At 41.0% G+C, this 15,110-nt stretch overlaps 1 protein-coding gene and 1 long non-coding RNA gene across 5 annotated transcripts in view; one reads left to right on the top strand and one right to left on the bottom strand.

The window, feature by feature from the left end:
• CSMD3 (CUB and Sushi multiple domains 3) overlaps window positions 1–15,110 on the bottom strand; it is a 1,155,643-nt gene that overhangs the window by 1,123,922 nt on the left and 16,611 nt on the right. The window lies entirely within an intron of this gene.
• The window catches only part of LOC123364317, a 49,973-nt gene that overhangs the window by 30,701 nt on the left and 4,162 nt on the right, over window positions 1–15,110 (top strand). For both annotated transcript variants that reach the window (XR_006577068.1, XR_006577069.1), the window contains exon 3: window positions 5,909–5,985. This is a non-coding gene — a long non-coding RNA (uncharacterized LOC123364317). The remainder of the gene's footprint in view (window positions 1–5,908; window positions 5,986–15,110) is intronic.

Below are 15,110 nucleotides of genomic sequence, written 5' to 3'. Positions count from 1 at the left end.
GACAAAACTGTTCCTCGGGACCATCCTCCTCTCTCCTGCTTCAGTTATTTTAACTGGATACAAGAAACTAGGTAACTGGCCTCTCAAACTACCTTCTTTGGCCTTAAAAAGCCAGTATCCAATTATTTTGCTATATATCAGTTTTATTGGAAAGCTTTGATCCTCATTTTAAACTGTCTTTTAACTGGAGACAAGCTGAATAAGAATCTCAAATCTCTTGAACTTTGATGGGGGTTTGAAATTCAAACCTGAACTTGATTCTGCATTTTGTGATTAAAGACTATCTGAATGGAATAGGAATCCCAAATTCAAACACTCCCAGAATTTCAGAAGCCTCTTTTTAAATCACAACCTGAATGCAGGTATGAATTTTGAAGCCTGGACTCATCTCTATCTAATAATTCACTCCTCATCAGTCAATAAAGGTTCCTGACTTTTCTAATGCAGAGAATGTCCAAACATATTATAGATTCATTACAGAGAAAATAAACTGCTTGTGGTGTGTCCAGCTCAGTGGAACTGAGGCCTCCAGTCACTAGTGCAATACAAATAATAATAATAATAAGAAGAAGAAATAAGAAGAGGTGATAGGTTCTCTTCCCCAGGGAGTTCCAATCTAATTTTTGCATGTGGTGCAATATCTAAAAGTTAGAGAGTACAGTAAGGAATCAGAATGGTGTCAGGAAGGCCAAAATATACTGTGTTGATATAATTAAAGCTACGGTTTTGTCACAGAGGTCGCGAAATTGGTGACTTTCAAAGACTTCCGTGACTTCAACCCTGGTGACTGGGAGCTGCAGGGTCCCGCTGCCTCCCACAGCTGCAAGGAGCTGTGAGGTACCCTCACCACCTGAGGCAGCAGACTCCCGAACTCTCAGCTGCCATAGGCAGTGGGGGATCCCTCAGCTCCCCGCCAGCCGTGCCGGCAGGGGGATCCCTGCATCTCCCCTCCACCGCCGCAGGGCAAAGGGAACCCCGCAGCCCCCACCATGGGATAGGGGGCCCTGGCCGCTCCCCACCACAGTGGCAGCAGGGGGACCCCGGCCACTCCCCATGGCTGCTGTGGGACAGAGGGATCCCCTCTGCTCCCCATCACTGCTGTGGGGGGGATCCCTGCAGCTCCCTGCCACCGCTGCAGGGCAGGGGGATCCCCACAGCTCCCTGCCACCAAGGTAGGGCAGGGTGACCCACACAGCCTCCAGCCCACCATGGGAGGCAGGCAGACCCCCACAGCTCCCCATTGCAGTAGTGGCAGGGAGATTCGCAGCTCCCTGTTGCTGGGGAGGGAGTAGCGGGACCCTGCAGCTTCCCTCCACCACTGGTGGCAGGGGGACCCTGCAGCTCTGAGTCCCCCCTGGAGGTGAGGGCCCCAGAGCTCCAAGCCACCCCACAGCTGCCCAATCCCTTTCCATTTTAACATGTATATTTTTAGTAAAAGTCAGGGACAGACACGGGCTCAACGTGATGGTCAGGCTCAACGGGTAGTGATCAATGGTTCCATGTCTAGCTGGCAGCCAGTATCAAGTGGAGTGCCCCAAGGGTCGGTGCTGGGGCCGTTTTTGTTCAATATCTTCATTAACGATCTGGAGGATGGTGTGGACTGCACCCTTAGCAAGTTTGCAGATGACACTAAACTGGGAGGAGTGGTTGATACGCTGGAGGGTAGGGCTAGGATACAGAGGGACCTAAACAAATTAGAGGATTGGGCCAAAAGAAATATGATGTGGTTCAACAAGGACAAGTGCAGAGTCCTGCATTTAGGACGGAAGAATCCCATGCACTGCTACAGACTAGGGACCAAATGGCTGGGCAGCAGTTCTGCAGAAAAGGACCTAGGGGTTATGGTAGACGAAAAGCTGAATATGAGTCAACAGTGTGCCCTTGTTGCCAAGAAGGCTAATGGCATTTTGGGTTGTATAAGTAGGGGCATTTCCAGCAGATCAAGGGACGTGATCATTCCCCTCTATTCAGCACTGGTGAGGCCTCATTTGGAGTACTGTGTCCAGTTTTGGGCCCCACACTACAAGAAGGATGTGGATAAATTGGAGAGAGTCCAGCGGAGGGCAACAAAAATGATTAGGGGGCTGGAGCACATGACTTATGAGGAGAGGCTGAGGGAACTGAGATTGTTTAGCCTGCAGAAGAGAAGAATGAGGGGGGATTTGATAGCTGCTTTCAACTACCTGAAAGGGGGTTCCAAAGAGGATGGATTTAGACTGTTCTCAGTGGTAGAAGATGACAGAACAAGGAGTAATGGTCTCAAGTTGCAGAGGGGGAGGTTTAGGTTGGACATTAGGAAAAACTTTTTCACTAGTAGGGTGGTGAGATGGAATGGGTTACCTAGGGAGGTGGTGGAATCTCCTTCCTTAGAGGTTTTTAAGGTCAGGCTTGACAAAGCCCTGGCTGGGATGATTTAGTTGGGTTTGGTCCTGCTTTGAGCAGGGGGTTGGACTAGATGACATCCTGAGTTCCCTTCCAACCCTGAGATTCTATGATTCTATGATTTTTTTTATTGCCCATGATGACCTGTCCCTGACTTTTACCAAAAATATCTATGACAAAATCTTAGTTTTACATATAATTACTCAGTTATGGTGTGTGTACATCTGGATATCTTAATTAAAGGTACCTGCACCAATATATTTTAAATAAGATTGTTCATTTCTTGTGGGTAACAAGGAAAAAGTGGGAATTTAAATATAAGAAGGTGACAGTTTGGCAAACAAGGATTAGAAAGATACTTAATGCATAAGAGCCACATAGCAAAAGGTGGAAAAAATGTAATGGAAGTTGGAAATAGTCATTCCCCCACATTCTAAGAAACTCCAGTTTTAAAACTTTGATGAGCAGAGTTCTCAGAGCAGTGCAGAATTATGATTAGGGCCCAGTTCAGGAACACACTTAGGAACATGCCATTGAAGTCAATCGGATTTAAGTACAGCTTTAAGCTAAGATTGTGCGTAAGTGATTTTTTGAATCAAGAACTAAGGGACAGGAATTAGCTTTTCTCCTTGTGCATTTTTTTCATTCCTGGAGACTGCTAGCTATCCCTCCTCACAAAATATTAATTAACAAAAAACATCTACCATAAAAGTCGAGAAAAACCTGAATAGGGATAACTTAATACCCGCAATATGATTGGATGTTCATATTGGAGCCAGACCTGCTCAGCTTCACTCCTTTGCTTTGGTAAAACCATCATTTCTTAACATACACTCTAACAGCATATATTAACCTAAATTATATGGTCTACCTCTAATTTTCACTATGCAACCTAATTGGGTGGGGGGAGTGCCCAGCAAAAATAATTTTAGAAAGGGAGTGTAAATAACCATTTCATGATTTCATCTGCTTTAAGTAACCAAAGCTTGTGATACTTGACGCAGTATCCTCAAAATTTCAGATTTGTTTTTCCCTAGGAAAGTTCAGTTGTGACTACTGTGTCACCCTCTGAGCTCCCTGGCAATCTTCCTAATTTCCATCAGTATCTTGCAACCTGCAGTAAGCAGTGTTTCTCGTAGCCTCAAGAAAATATAAATAAATAAATAAGCAATCCATTTAATGGAGAAATGAATTTACTCTGATTTTTAGTCTGACCACCACCTGCAAGAATGCTCTTAAGTGGTTTGAAACTTCACATATTGTATAATAGTCATAAGTTTTAATTTTCCACTTGAACATGAAATTGAGTTAATGAAAATTCACTGTGTGCACTAGCAGCAAACAAAAAATCTATTTCAGTACAATGAAGCCTATAATACTAGGCAAACCAAAAGGCCTCTCTCTATTCCCGGTAGAAAAAAAATGTACAAATTCACCAAGTGTTTCGGTATTACAACTAAAAGAATAATTATATATATTATAATATCATACTTAAAATAGGCATATTATCCTTTTAAGAACATTGGGCAAATACTACCCTTAAAGAAGAGCTGAAAATAAAAGCTCTGTGGAGCTTGAAAGCTTGTCTCTTCCACCAACAGAAGTTTGTCCAATAAGAGATACCTACTTTGTCTCTCTCACAACTTTAAATATGTCTTGTGAAGCATCATGATGTGTCAAATTCATTAGAGTTTTCAAAACAGATGGGATTCATTTCACCTGTAGTGTAAGCAGATGCAACTCTGAGTTTATGTTCATGTTATCTGCTTACATCAGAGCTGAATGTGTCCCCAAAGTCTGTCTACTGAAACTGGTAGGAATTGTTTAGTCATGCCTTTGCTGTCACTGCACATGCTACCATGGCTGAACTGCTATTTACACTTGTGCTAGCTCGATAAGAGCTAGCATATTTGTACACAAGCAGGTGAATCACACCCCTCGCTCAGAGCCTACATCTCAGGTGGTCAGATTTTTACGCAATGAGTCTCTCTAAAGTTTAATACTCTGAACACTTTATCTATTAAGTTGCCTAAAACACTTTGTAATATTTGTTATCACCATCCAGTCCTCCACAACATTGTGTTCAAAATTGAAGCTTCCAAGCTAAGCATGGAGACAGCTGCATATGCCTATTGGTCATAAACAGATCACTCTTAAAACATCCTGCCTTGCAGCGAAATAATGCCAGCCAGTTCTGAGCCATCTCCAACCAAAATTGTGCAGTGGGGATCCAGGTGAGCTGCCCCCCAGCTGTGAGTGTGAAATCAGTATACAGTGAATGATAGAATGCCCATTTACATTAGGAGTGTTGAATTATTCTGCGAGAATAAGCGCACAAATACAGTTTCCATGCTGTCTGTACATACTCTGCTAATCCATGGGTAGAATTACCACATGGAAGCATCTGATGCTGATCTCCCCCTTTTCACATGGAAAAGAAAATTAGCTGCTTAAGATGCACTGTTCCCACCTCCTTCACCACCTACTCTTCTGGACCCTACATAGGGTGCTCCATGAGACCATGGCCTGTGCTGTGGGCGGAGCAGAGATTTGGCAGGCTGGGGGCAGGATTGGATGGGCTAATGATCTCTCTTCCAGCCTCGAGGAGATCCCCAGGAAAATATAATCCAAGCTAGGCTACAGTATCTTTTTCACAGAGCCTCCCCCAACCGTGGTCCTGGGGGAAGCTGTGACTAGCAGAAGTCCCAGCTAGCATGGATGCCTTCAATAGAACTCTTCTAGTGGGGAAAGAAGAGAGGAGAGGGTGGTGGGGCCAGAGTGACTTCTAAGGCAGGGTCACTTCTTGGATGTTCCTGAACTCCTGTGACTTCCTGAGTAGCTGATGGATTTCCAGATGGGTACTGCTGATGCTTATCCTATGGAAGGGAGGAGCAGCAATGATCACTTTCTGCTGAAATTAATGCAGGGGTGTTCCAAAAAGTTATCCTGGCAGAAATTTTCTGCCCCACAGCCCACTTCCTGTGAGTTTTTCTTCAGGAGTGGGCAGTCTGGCTTCATGAGCAGTTGTGATGCTCTGTACCTTGAGGGAACACCCAGCACCCCCATGTTCATCCTTGTAAAATGATTGTGTGGTATCCAATGTAAAGTTTGTCATGTTGGGTGTCTTTGGAAGGCTCATGATGCACTGAGCATTGTTGTTACAGTAATGTTATAGGTTATAATTTCATGTATGTAGTTATGAGGCAGAAAATGTATCCTCATGGCTTAAAGCAAGCCCAGGCAAAAACTCTCCAAGAGCAGAGAGGCTGTTCACACCTCATCAGGGCAGGTATGGGACACACCCAGCCCATCCTCACAGGAACAAAGGATGCTGACCTAGGCAGCAACAAAAGAACCTGTTAGACTTTCGAGGGAGTCATTCCCCTTTCCTTTGGTCAGTTTGGAATTGCGATGAGATAATGCTCACTTGACTCTGAAGGGGGAGCGGGCAAAGCCAAGAGGGAAGAAAGGACATGATAAAAGGGAGGGATATTTGCCATGCTCTCTCTCTTCCTTCCACCTACAGCTACAGACACCACATCAAGCAACTGAAGCACTGATCAAAGGGGAGATCCTGGCTGAAGAGCAACCAGCCAGCCAGTGGTGAGAAGCATCTAAGTTTGTAAGGGCATTGAAAGTGTTAAGATCAGCTTAGAATGCGTTTTGCTTTTATTTCTTTTGACCAAATCTGACTTGTTATGCTTTGACTTATAATCACTTAAAATCTAACTTTATAGTTAATAAATCTGTTTGTTTATTCTACCTGAAGCCGTGCATTTGGTTTGAAGCGTGACAGAGACTCCCCTTGGGATAACAAGCCTGGTGCATATCAATTTATTTGTTAAATTGACAAACTCTTATAAGCTTGCAGCTTCCACTGGCCATAACTGGACACTGCAAGACAGCGGTTCCTAGGGTTGTGTCTGGGACCGGAGGTATTGGTAGTGTCATTCGGTTGCACAATCCAAGAAGCAGCTTACATGGCAGAGGCTGTGCGTGAACAGCCCAGGAGTGGGGGGTTCTCACAGCAGAGCAGGTAAGGCTGGCTCCCAGAGTCAAGGATTGGCGTGACCTAGCAGATCACCAGTCTAGGCAACACCAGAGGAAAACGTCACAGTGGTACAGCTTCCAGGCTATCCCTCAGCTACTTTTTGTATTGAAAACTAATATGTCATATGTTTTGTAACCTTTTCTCAGCTGTGCACTTTTTTACATGCAGATCCTTGTGCTTGCAAATTCAGCCCTCTTCCCAAGTGACCTCCATTTCATCCTTTGAATCCCTATGGAAAAACACACACAACCTCCACAAAATCTTTCAAGTTGGATCTGTCCAAAGACATCTTTATAATTTCTCATTGAACTGTCTTCTGTTGTATTATATGTGTCTGAACTGTTTTTTCAGAGTGTAAGTTAAACTGTAAGGCCCAGATCCTCAAAGGTAGTTAGCCTAACACTCAACAGTTTCAATGGGAATTAGATACCTAAATACCTTTGCAGATCTGAGCCTAAGTCCCTTGGCAAAGGGCAGCCTCCTTTAGTCTTTGTACAGTACCAAACACACTGATAACATTTTCTAAATGATAAGCATCATATACTGCATTACATTCACATAGTGTTTTTTATCCTGAAGCGCTGCACAAGCTGAGATGTTAAGTCTACACAGGAATCAGTTCCCCAGCACTGAAAAGCAGACACCTCTTGGATGAAACACAGATGCTATTTAATAGGGCACAAAAGCACTCCTCAGCAGATTAGGAAAGGAAGTGGAGGTTATTCAATGTACACTGATCAGGGAATTTACCTAGGCAGAATGCAATTACCCAAGAGACCAGAGTTAATAACAATATTCTTATGAGAAATGCCATGACATCTTTTATGACCAGAGGTGATCAGCAACATCTCATCTGAAAGCTGGCAACTTCAACCTCCAAATGCCACCTTCTGGATCAGAAGCAAGAGGTCTGCCTACTGAATCAGCATCACTTCTCACATCATCAAGGTGTTGCTCAGAGGTCTCCCATTAAAATATTTACCTATTCCAGTTTAGCTCCTGAAATTTGGCAGGATTACTGAACAAAGTATTCTGAGCACAGGCCTCAAATAATTCATTCCTGTTATATATATGGCAGAGAAGGCAGCATTTAATGCCACTGTTTGAATAATGCATTGTATTGCTTTAATGATCTTTTGCCTTCCTGGCAATTGTGTTTGAAATTGGTGGTAATTGCATATGATTCTGCTCTCTTTCCTCTCCCTTTTATTTCACCTTTTTGCTCTAAATGCACCATGGAGAATGTCAGGCTATTCTTTTTAAGGCACTTTTTTCTGTTTTATGCAATATGGAACATATTCAATCAAAAAAAATATTCATGTGCCAATGGTAATTTTATGAAGTATTTAAGTGCTATTATGTTAATTCAAAGAACAGCCATTCCTCAAATGATCCTGGGAACAAAAACCTGTTTGTGTGAATGTTCCTGAATTGCAAATAACAAGGGGCATACACATAGGTGAACCAAATAATTGTATGGAATTTAAACAAATGTTCATGAACAGTGTATTAGAGCATTTGACTAGCTCTGCTTCTGCAACTAAACAAAATATTACAACATTTACTAGATCCCTATATTTCCTTGACTAAGTATAGGGGATACATACAAAATGCCATGAATACTGTGTTAATACTACTAAGCCATGGGTATTCCAAACGATTCACTTTATGGCTTATATATGTCTACATCTTTCCATTGCTGCTTTTGCTTCCTCCATTTCCGGGCATGGGTAAATCAAACAATCTCCAGCTCTATTCTAAAAAAGATCAGGAGACAGATCAAGATGTGACTCTATGCTATGGCAACAGCAGTTAGCTGTAAAAAAAATCTGAGTTGCCTTTTACGTTATTTAAATGTCTGTGTGTGCTTCATTACAACTCCATACATAAACTCTTGGAGAATCTGTGGAATTCAGAATCCAGACTTTCTGCCTATTCATCCATCTCAACACCTATTAAGAGTCCTGTTCTAGACAACAGGCTATCACTGATAGCCAGCATCGGCCAATGGAGCTTCCTTTCCTCTTGCAGTTGTTTTGGTTTTGTTGAAGGAGAGATATTTCACGACAATTTATGCCCCCATTTACCCTGCCATTAAAGCTGTTCTTCTGGATCACTAGCATTTCTGTGCTCTTCTTTATTTCTTTGTACCAGACCCCTTCTATTCCCATTTTTTTAAATGGAAAGAGACAGTTGATGTTGTTGATTTAAAAAAAAAAAGTAGTGGCAGTTAAAGATGAGAAAGGACCAGTAAATGTAAAATGATCTCTGATATGTTTTAAGCTTTTCATTTAATTTCTACTGCTAACAACCCAAACACAGCATCTCATTATAAACAACTATTTTGAGAAGTTTTAATACCTCCATTGTTTGCAGAAAACCTTTGTAATTCAGCAAGGGGAAAGCCTTTGGGCTAGAGAAGTGCCTTTTCTTTACCCCAAGGTTGGAAAGCCAAACATTTGGAGATTAGTTAATGATAGCTTTTTGCTTGTAATTTTGCCTTAATTTTGCTCTCTGTGTGCATGCCATATTAACACAATATTTAATTACATGAAGACATACTAGTTTTTCCACAGGACTCACACTTCATACAGCGCACAGGATAAATGTGCAAAGGGGCTGAATTATGGTTGTGTGCAGAACCATGAATCTGGTATTTCCTAACTTTGGAATGAATAACTTCACAAACTAAACAACATTGTTAACATAGTGTTGTTGGGGTTTTTTATTTTTTATTTTTTTACAATGATTCTTTTAATTAGTTCAGGAGATCTTACTTAAAATAGTTAAGTTATTAATGTAACACAGCAGTAAGCAGTTCCACTCCTCTTGATTCTTTTATGCTTGTCAACCACTCTGCTACAGCTGGCATTTTATTTTTGCAACTCTAGTGATTGAAAAACATTTACTGGCTTCAGTCACAAGAAATCTAGCTTACAATCTTAGTTTAATTTAAAGTATAATTACAAGAGAAAACTATATGTAATATAAAAATGTTATTCATTACACATTTATTTTTCCGTTAATAAAACTTTAGTTAGTTAATATCAGTCGGACAATGTTATTATGGAAGGCAATAATAATAGCATTTATCAGAGGGGTAGCCGTGTTAGTCTGGATCTGTAAAAAGTGACAAAGAGACCTGTGGTGCCTTATAGACTAACAGACGTATTGGAGCATCTTTGTCATGTGTCTGACGAAGTGGGTATTCACCCACGGAAGCTCATGCTCCAATACATCTGTTAGTCTATAAGGTGCCACATGACTCTCTATTGCTTAATAATGGCATTTAAAATTCAAAGCTATATAAACAAATACAGTAATATTTAAAATATATGTAATCTAAGGGCCAGATTCTTATCTTCTTACTGATGTTGACTAGCAGATTAGGAGCTGATCCAACTCCTACTGACATCAGTGGGATTTTCTCTGTCACTTCTCTTGGAGTTGAATTGGCCCATTACTTCACAACTATTTCCAGTGAAATAAACAGGTACCAAAATCTAATCATAAGTAAATACTGTACTGGGGAGAAAAAGTATAATAGATACATAAAAGCAGCAAAGAGTCCTGAGGCACCTTATAGACTAACAGACGTATTGGAGCATGAGCTTTTGTGGGTGAATACCCACTTCGTCGGATGCCGAAGCTCATGCTCCAATATGTCTGTTAGTCTATAAGGTGCCACAGGACTCTTTGCTGCTTTTACAGATCCAGACTAACACGGCTACCCCTCTGATAATAGATACATAGAAACATACAATTTTAATATTATTTAAAATCTAACTACATACCAAAAAACTATGTTAAAGGAATATTAAGATGGCCAACTCAAATTAGGAAATGCTAAAATTAAGGTTGCCTGTGCAACTTTATTTCAGCCCCTTGTGTGGATGCATTATGATTACATACTGTGTTTTCCACACAACCCCTCAGTCAATTTACAAAATGAATAGTGATCACTGAATAAGTAGCTATTCAAAATTTTGTTTTATTAATAAACATGAGTTTACGGAAAACAAAATTTGTGAAACTAACTTAATTTCCTTTTTATTAGATTACAAATGTGGCTGAGAACTGTAACAGTGTTGATATAATACACTCAGACTTCTGTAAGGCATTTGACTTGGTATCCCATGGTATTTGGTTAAAAAACTGGAATGACAGAAAATCAACATGACACACATTAATGGATTAAAAATTGACTATCTAAGTGGTTTCAAAATGTAATTGTAAATGGAGAATCATCATCAAGCAGGTAGGTTTTTAGTGGGTTCCTCAAAGATGAGTTCTTGGCTCTATGTTATTTAAGATTTTTATGAATACCATTGGAGAAAACAAATCACTGATAGGTTGCTGGTGACACAAAGATTGGGTGAGTGGTAAATACTGAAAGGACAGGTCATGAATTCAAAGTGATGTGAATCATTTGGTAATATGAGCTCATGCAAACAGTATGTGTTTCAGTATGGCCAAATGTAAAGTCATCCATCTAGGAAAAAAGAACACAGGCCATATTTACAGGATGGGGAACTCTAGGATGGGAAGCAGTGACTCTGAAAAAATACTTAGGCTGTGGGGTCTTGGCTGAACATTAGCTGAACATGAGCTCCCTCTGAGATATAGTCAAAAGGGCTAATGAGAGCTGTGGATGTATAAACCTGAATATCAAGTACCTTTTTATTTGGCACTCATGTGACTGCTGCTGAAAAAAAGTGTCCTGTTCTGGTGTCCACAGTTCAAGAATGAGTTAGCAACTTGGAGAGGGTATAGAGAAGAGCCACAAAAATGATTAAAGAATCAGAAAACATGACTTATAGTGATAAAATCAAACAGCTCAATCTATTTAGCTTGTCAAAGAGAAGGTTAAAGGTGATTTGATCGCAGTCTATAAGTACCTACATGGGGAACATAAATTTGACAATAGAGGGGTCTTTAATCTGGCAGATAAAGGTGTAACAAGATCCAATAACTGGAAGTTGAAGGTAGACAAATTCCAACTAGAGATATGGTGATTTTTTTTTAAAAAGAGGGTAATTAATTATTTCAACAACTTACCAAGGGTACTGGTGGATTTTCCATCAATGACAATTTTAAAATCAAGACTGAATGCTTTTTTTTCAAAAGATATGCTCTAGTTCAACCAAAGCTATTGGACTTGAAGCAAGAGTTAATTCAGGGAAAGTCCTATGGCATGTGTTATGCAAGAGGTCAGACTAGATGATAATAGGTGTCCCTTCTGGCCTTAAAAATCTGTAAATCTATGAATCATTCAATACGTGACTCAGGTCTTATTTATTGAACACGTTGCAGACCTTGCTCTGAAGTAATTATTCATTTATTCATATTTTATGGCATCCATCAGCATAATATGAGTCCTTCATAAATATTAATTAATTTATCTTCATAACAGCCCTGTGAGATAAGGTGGTGTTAACATCCCCATTTTACTTATGGGAAACTGAGGCATATAAAGAATAGGTAAAAGAAGTCCATGAATTTTGGGTGCCAAATCTGAGGCGCCTAAGGCCTAACTTTTTAGAGTATTTAGCATCTTACAGCCCTTTATATGTTTAGGGTAGAGCTCTAATTGACTTAATTTGCAGTTCTGAGCCTTCAGCACTTCTGCAAATCAGACCCTAAATATCTTTAAATGGGCACGCTGAAAATGACTGGGACACACGTTGTCCATGGATTTCACAAATATTTGTTGACAGCAGACAAAAGTTGAGACTCAGGAATCCTGGGCTGAACTTCAGATTCTAGAGGAGAGTGTTCTCTACTACTTACAGACCCTTCCTCTCCTGTCCTCCACAAGCCTGACCCCTTTTAGGTCTGTTCCTGCTAGCCTGTCCCACAGGCACTGACTTTGTGTGTGCTCTGGGGCTCAACCATCCATGGGAAAAAAATAGAGGGTGCTAGGAACCCGTCAGTCACAGCTTTTCTGTGGGGCTGCAGATCAGCTGTTTGGTGGCCGGTGGAAAGCACTCAGGGGAGGGTGGAGAGCAGCGAGCGGTAGGCCTCAATGGAGCGGGAGGAGTGGGAGCAGGATGAGGCAGAGCAAGGGCGTGGGCTCAGGGAGGGAATGGATTGGGGGCAGGAAGAGGCAGAGTGAGGGTGGGGCGATGGGGAGGGGATGGAGCAGGGGTAGGAAGAGGCAGAGCGAGAGCGGAGCCTCTGGGAAGGGGCGGAGTGGGGCAGGGCCACAGAGTGGAGCAGGGATGGAGCACCCATGGGGAAAAATAAAAGTGGCCCGTGGCCTGTCCCCATCTCCATCTTCCCCCTCTGGATCCTGTACCAAATGTCCTCTCTCACAGGATCCCAGCTCTTGTCCCAGCGTCCTTCCCTGCCTCCACTGGCTGCTGTAACACTCCGGGTATTCAAAGCACAGGATAGAAGTCTCCCTGTTCAACAGCAAACCTCAGCAGCCTGAGGCAATTGCAGGAATAGTTCTGCTCAGCTGTGCATCTCTGGGATAGAGCATACTCAGCTACTCTGTGGAGATGGCACATGGCTAAACACTTTTCAACAAATGATCACTCCATATCTGACCTGTCAGTTCTTGTCCTCAAAGGAAACCGCCACAGAATGCTCAAAAGGCAAGCCTAGGAGCTTAAATTCATAATTTTACCAAACACCAAAAATCATGGTCTTCATAAAGACACTGGATTTACGCCTTATTACAACATCAGCCAATGTCAGCTGACTTAGACTTGTGGGGCTTGGCCTAAGAGGCTGTTTAATTGTGGTGTAGACATTCATACTTGGGCTGCATCCTGAGCTCTAAGACCCTTCCACCTCATAGAGTCCTTCAGTCTGAGTCCAAGTGTCTACATTGCAAGCACGAGTCAGCTGGCATGGACCAGCTGTGGGTTTTTAACTGCAGTTTAGACATATGCTCTGAGTACCTTTCCCAGACCTGAAGAAAAGCTCTGTGTAGCTTGAAAAAGTGTCTCTTTCATGAACAGAAGTTGGTCCAACAAAAGATATTACCTCACCCAGCTTGTCTGTCTGAGATGGCACATGAGCAATTTGGTCAGCACATAGGAGCTGTGAGAAGATGGAGCATAATCAATGCAGATGGAATTGTTACAGCTTCAAAATGAAATCACTGAAATAAAATATTTTCCTCTAAGCTTAGAAAATGGCTAAACCATTTTTGCTGGAACTTTCAGTAAATAAATAAACAAAAGTAATATTAGCCTGAGACAAAAACCCAGCAGGGAAAATTTCAGTTCAAATTATTAAAGTTTGGCACAGTTATTTATATAAGCAACTGAAAACGGGGTCTTATAATGGAAAGTGCCAGGCAACCTTAACTATATGCATCACTAGAACAATCACAACTGGTTAAAGAGATATCAAATTAACTGTAAGTTTATTTTACAGTAATTCCTGGATGCACACATGAAAAGGGGCAAACTTGGGTCTGACTCTCTATCATTTGATACCAGTGGTTGTTTAGGGTGTTTAAAGAATGGAGAATAAGTCAAGCCTTTGAGGTCACTGACAGCTTTTGCAATTCCACCAAACAGGCTTTACCTGTTTTCAAAAGGCATATAGTTCTCTTCATCACTATATCCAAAGGTAGGTGACCAGCTGAGAATATAGCAAGGCTATACTTTTGGTGGAAATGTTAACCATAAAGGTGTATTTTGTTGTTGTTTTTTGTTTTCCCCTCAAGGATTTATATATTTAACTCCCTCGTGAAACTTTAAATAGATAAAGATGCATTCAGCAGAGCTACAATTCAGGTAATGATGGGTCTGTCAGCCCTTCCATTATGAACTCCATTTAGCATTAGGAACTTAGCATTTCCATCATTTCAGAAAATGTCAGACTGAAAGCTGGCACACAGATTAGAAGCCTGGATGCAAATTTGTTTACACAAAACATTTAAATCTGTTCAGATGTTTTTGATTTAGAGATCAGCCAGAAACTTTAAACTCTCAGGGTTTCTCATGTTTTTTTGCCAACTTCTATACCAAATTACAAGTAATTTTTTTGCAAGCAGTTAATTCGCAAGTGAATTAATCATTTTTCAGTTGTTTTAAGATTGAAACCATTTGTTTGGTTTAGTATTTTAGGTTGGAAAATGTATTTCAGCTCTTATGCTGTAGCTACTTTATTTAAACACCCTCCTCCCCCCACAACAGTATTCTGCAACAGTGCAAAAAACTTGATAAATACTCCCAGATTTTATTACTTCCCATTTTATTATAATACAGTTGGACAACCTGCTGAGGATAGTAGTATGATAAATTCAGTAGAAATAGAATAGTTAGATCCTACTAGGTTCTGAGGGTGCTGAGTGCCCTGAACTCTCATTGATTTAAAAAAAAATTAATCCACTTTGTATTAATGATATTGACTTCTGTGTGAGTTTGATGGTGCTTTGCATTGCTCAGGAGGAACTCAGAACCTTACAGGACTGTGCCCTTACAGATTGTCAATTTCAGCAGTTTAGTCCCCTGCCTGGTATAAACAGTTTGCAGTATTGTCAGGCTGAACTTGCTTTTATAGAAAAAAATATTTTGTTCATATAGCAATCTATTATACACTCGTTGGAGTCAATGACAAAACTTCTATTGGTTTCAATGGAAGCAGACCCTACGTCAATCTACATAACGAATGCTCTAAAGAGACTGTTATTGCACGATAAATCTTGTTACTTTTT

This window comes from Mauremys mutica, chromosome 2 (genome assembly GCF_020497125.1).
Source record: "Mauremys mutica isolate MM-2020 ecotype Southern chromosome 2, ASM2049712v1, whole genome shotgun sequence".
In the NCBI taxonomy this organism is placed as follows: domain Eukaryota; kingdom Metazoa; phylum Chordata; order Testudines; family Geoemydidae; genus Mauremys; species Mauremys mutica.
The sequence above is the reverse complement of the archived record's forward strand: the minus strand, read 5'-3'. Positions and strand labels throughout refer to the sequence as shown.